The 5,572-nt window shown below is 36.3% G+C and overlaps 1 pseudogene across 1 annotated transcript; it reads left to right on the plus strand.

Annotated features, from left to right (window-relative positions):
- Positions 1-3,561: 3,561 nt before the first annotated feature.
- On the plus strand, positions 3,562-4,457 carry LOC308415048 (heterogeneous nuclear ribonucleoprotein A1-like; annotated as a pseudogene). Its single transcript has one exon. The product of its transcript is annotated as a heterogeneous nuclear ribonucleoprotein A1-like (transcript).
- Positions 4,458-5,572: the final 1,115 nt, after the last annotated feature.

Here is a 5,572-nt window from a genome sequence, read left to right on the forward strand (position 1 = left end):
GATAATCAATCATTCTGATTTTTTTATTGCATAACTAACAGTTTCTGACTTAGTTTGAGAACTCGATAATAACATGTACATGTACCAAAAGGGATCCCAAACTCCATATAGCGCCTCCCTCCAAACCCTGTGGAAATATTCAATAGCAATAGATGACTTTTTTTCTGAAAAATTAACACATTCTTTTCTTGACACCTTAAATGTATCATAAGCTTGCATCATAGCTAATTGCCTCACACATGACTCACAATGCTAAAACTAGTGGATGGATGAAGCAGAACAGAATAAATTGAGCACTTGGATTTGGACACGTCTCTAATGAGGACATTGAATGTAGGTAGCATGTGAGAATAGTATTATCTTTCCTCTGAGAGCTCCAGTTGACTCTTAGAATACCACAAATGCATAAAATCATCATTCATAAGAGATAATTTTAGCATACATACTGAATTAAAGTTAATGACATTTCACTTTAATTATAGTCTTATTAAAGTTACATACTCATGCAAATATCACATTCTACCCAATTTTATAACAGTTCTAATATCTCAAAATTATCTCTTGTGCCCATATTCAATCCCTTTCCCTAGCATTTTTAACTATGCCTTCTCATTACTTAATATTTCTCATAAATCAAAACACAGCACATGTAGCTTATCTCCCCGTGGGTTATGTCCAATGCCCTGCAAGGACATATTAACTTTACAAAGCTGATTCAATAAGTATATTTCTTGATAATTAATGGTGTACATTGGATTGATACATTTATTCCTATGTATCTTATTAATTTTAATGTTCTTGTGGGAGAAATGTTTTACTTTTAGCTTTAGTGTTCATGGCTAATGTAAACCCAATTTCTGTCTGAATTCTCTAGGTCTTAGGGTCCATCAATGAACAATTGTCTGTCCATTCAACCTCTGGGATTTTAATTTTCTTTTAAATAATTTCTCATGAAACTAAAATAAAAGTAAATATTTATCACATGTGATACTTTGAAATTGGTATACACTAGTAAAATTCAGCTAATGAATATATCAATTAACTTAAAATCTCACATTTTATTGGGGAAATCTTAAAATCTACTCAGCAATTTCCAGGGATGAAGCATTATTAACTGTAGTCACGGTCACTATATTGTTCAATAGATTTCTTGAGTATATTCCTCCTGTTTGACCAGCAATATCATTATTATCCTTTGAATAATCCTTCCCCAGAGTAACCTGTTTCCTTCTTCCTTTTCTTAATATCCTCTCTGTCTGTATCTCTGTCTCTCTGTCTCTCTGTCTCTCTCTCTCTCTCTCTCTCTCTCTCTCTCTCTCTCTGTGTGTGTGTGTGTGTGTGTGTGTAGAAGTCAGAGGACAATATATAGAAGTTAATATTCTCCTTCCATCACAAGAATCCCAGTGATCAGACTGAAGATTTCAGACTTTGTGGCAAGTATATTTACCAACTGAGACATGTTGCCGGCTCCACAACCCTATTTTCTCCTTCTTTGAAGTCATTTGTTTTGGATTTTTTGGTTTTGTGTTTTATAGTTTATACTTTATTTACACAGATTCCAATAAGATCATACAATATGTGTCTTTTTTCACTACATGGCTTACTTCATATAACATAATATCTCCCAGATCCATTCATTAACACAAATGAAACTATCCTACTCCCCTTCTGTCCAAATAATATTATACTGTGTTCTTTATTCACTCTCCTCATTAACACTTAGACTAAAGCTGAAACAAAAAGTTCCCCATGTGTTAAATAATATATACATCTGATAATATAATGCTGAACTGTTTAAAGCATACTCTTAAGATTATTTGGTATACAGGGAAGTAGGAAAATGTCAATAATTTCTGCTTTGAAAGGCAATCAACAGGATTAAACATTGTAATGACACAGCAAACTTAAACAGGCCCATTCCAAGTGATAACATAGAAGCTATTATTAAAAGCCTTCCTTCAAAGAAATTCCCAGGACCAAATTCCTTGTTGTGTTCCATTTATCTTTGAAGAAACACATTATATCAATTCCTCTTCTGTTCTGGAGTCTTTAGAAATTATTGCGACATATATCAAAATAATTAAGGCAATATAGAAAAAACCTATATTCAACATTATATTAAATGGAGATTAACAGAACAATTCCCTTTAAAAATCAAAAATGTTTATTCACCTGTCTCATATTCTATATAATGCTCTAAGTTTTAGCTGTTGTACCAATTAGAATTTTTTTCAAAAGCAAAAAGAGAATAACAACAGAAAGGGAAGAAGTCAAACTATCCTTATTTGCAGATGACTTGATTTTTCCCTTAAAATGACCTATTAAACTTGTTAGAAAGCTCTTGTAGCTAATAAATACCATGAAGTAAAATAAAAGTAAATATCCAGTTGTCTTCATACTATGTCTAACTCTCCAAGAAAGAAGTTAGGAAACATACTTTATTCAGAATAATGCCACCCCCCCCAAAAAAAGAGTTGAGTATTTAGAAATATATCTAACTATTGAAGTGAAAGACATCCACTACAATCAAAATTTTATGACAGTGCAAAGGGGAATCACAAGATGATAGAGACATCTTCTGAATAGACAGAAGATTGCAAAAATGCCTAGACTACCAAAATTTATTCATGAAGTTCTTGAAATTCCTATCAAAATCTCCATACTATATATCACAGGTACAGAAAAAAAGCAAATAAACAAGAATTCACAAGGTACCATAAAAGATGATGATAATCAATGCAAATGTAAAGACAATGCTGTAGGTATTATAATTTCAGATAGGCTGGAGAGATGGCTCAGCAGTTAAGAGCACTAACTGCTCTTCCAGAGGTCCTGAGTTCAAATCCCAGCAACCACATGGTGACTCACAACCATCTTTAAAGTGATATAATGCCCTCTTCTGGTGTGTCTGGAGACGGCTAAACAAATAAATCTTAAAAAAAAAAAAAACTTTAAAAAATTTCAGATAAAGACAGGCTAAAAATACTCATGTAGACCAGTGGAACTGAATAGTGGACCTGTAACTAAAGCAACAACGCTGTGTACTATTATTTTTTTGACAAAAGAGGGGAAATATACATTGGTGGGAGTAGGGGAAAGAGGGACTAAATAAAAAGTGGTGCTAGCAAAACTGAATTTCCATCTTCAGAAGAGTCAGATTAGAGTCACAGCTTTCACTTTGGTCAAACCCAATTTCAAATGGATTCAAGACCTTATTTTAAAGCCTAAAATACTGAAACATATAGAAAAATACTTCGTGGATATACTTCAAAGATATCGGGGCAGGAAAGAACTAAAAAATAGAACACTGAGGAACTAGCCCCAAGAATCAATGTATGGGACTATATGAAAATAAAGTTTCTGTACAGTGAAGGGGACAATCAGCAGCACTTCCAGACAATCCGCAAATGGGAGAAAACCTTTACCAGATCCACCTCAGATGACATAATCCAGACTCTACAAAGAATTGCAGAAATTAAATACCAAGAAAATAAATGTGGCAATCAGCCAGTGGGCAAGTGAGCTGAATGGGTATTTAAAAAAAAAAAAAAAAAGAAAGAAATGCAGCTCCACTCCTGGCGCTGCCGAGGAACCATCGCTGAAGGCTCTCATCGCCCTGCCGTCATGCCTAAATCTCCGAAGGAGCCAGAACAGCTGCAGAAGCTCTTCATCGGAGGGCTGAGCCTTGAAACTACCGACTAGAGTCTGAGGAGCCATTTTGCGCAATGGGAAACATTCACCGACTGTGTGGTAATGAAATATCAAAACTCCAAGAGATCCAGGGGCTTTGGGTTTGTCACATACGTCACTCTGGAGGAAGCGGATGCTGCCATGAATGCGAGACCACACACGGTGGACAGAAGAGTTGTGGAACCTGAGAGAGCTGTGTCAAGGAAGGTTCTCAGAGACCAGGCGCCCGCTTAACGGAGAAAGATCTTTGTTGGCGGTATTAAAGAACATCACCTACGAGATTCTTTTGAGCAATATGGAAAAATTGAAGTGGTAGAAAATATGACTGTGAAGTAAGAAAGGCTCTGTCGAAGAAACAGATGGCTAGTGCCTCATCCAGCCAGAAAGATCGAAGTGGTTCTGGAAATGTTGGTGGTGGTCATGTAGGCGGTTTTGGTGACAATGACAATTTTGGTCAAGGAGGGAACTTCAGTGGGCGTGGTGGCTTTGGTGGAAGCCATGGTGGTGGTGGATATGGTGGCAGTAGAGATGGCTATAATGGATTTGGCAATGACGGAAGCAGTTTTGGAGGTGGTGGAAGCTACAATGATTTTGGCCATTACAACAACCAGCCTTAAAATTTTGGACCGATGGAGGGAAGAAACTTCGGAGGAAGGAACTCTGGCCCTTATGGTGGCAGAGGCCAGTACTTTGTTAAACCAGGAAACCAAGGTGGCTGTGGAGGTTCCAGCAGCAGCAGTAGCTGTGGCAGCTGCAGGAGGTTCTAGTCACAGCCAGGAAACAAAGCTTAGCAGGAGAGGAGAGCCAGAGAAGTGACAGGGAAGCTACAGGTTACAACACATTGTGAACTCAGCCAAGCGCAGTGGTGGCAGGGCCCGGCTGCTACAAAGAAGACGTGTTTTAGACAATACTCACGTGTGTGGGCAAAACTTCAGGGACTGTATTTGTGAATAATTGTATAACAGGTTATTTTCGTTTCTGTTCTGTGGAAAGTGTAAAGCATTCCAACAAAAGCTTTTACTGTAGACCTTTTTACCCATGCTGTTAATTGCTAAATGTAATAGTCTGATCATGACGCTGAATAAATGTGTCTTTTTATTTTTTAATGTCCTGTGTAAAGTTAGTCTACTCTGAAGCCATCTTGGTAAACGTTTCCAAAAGTATGAAGTTAGAATTCCTTCAGGGTAGTGCCAAGTTCCATTTGGAATTTATTTATGGTTGCTTGGGTAGAGAAGCCATTGTCTTTAAAAATCCTTGGTGTGGTTAATCTTCCAGTTACTGTTGTAACTTAATGAGTTTCACCATTGAAAGGATCATCCAAGCAAGGTCACAATTTAGTTATAAAATGATTGTTGGCACACCCTGTGCAATATCAAAATTGAATATCGGTATCAGATAAAAAAAAAACTGGTGGAAATGAAGCTTGTGTATTATCCATTATCATGTGTATTCGATAAACAATTTAATTCTACTGAAAAAAAAAAAGTTCCACATCTGTTCCAAATTCCTGTTCTAACTGGGTAGAAGTTCATTAAATTTTGCAGACTTAGGTGTGCAGTGTTTTTATTTATTTTCAAGGATATTGTAATAATAATGTTCATAAAATTAAAAATATTAAAAGTTGACACAGTGCTAGACTTAACAAGAAAAGGCTTTAAAGCAGCTGTCATAACCTGATTCATAATATAGTGGACAGCAATAACAGAAATGAAATACCCATAGGAAGAGAAATGACTTTTATCAAAAATCAAAAACACTTTGATAACAAGGGTTGAAGTAAAGGATAACTCAGGTAATAAAGTGCCAGACAAGCAAGCATGAGGACCATAGTTCAATTCACAGTATCCACATAAAATACAGACATGGTGGCACACACTTTTAC

Source organism: Micromys minutus, assembly GCF_963924665.1.
Source record: "Micromys minutus genome assembly, chromosome: X".
Classification (NCBI taxonomy): Eukaryota; Metazoa; Chordata; class Mammalia; order Rodentia; family Muridae; genus Micromys; species Micromys minutus.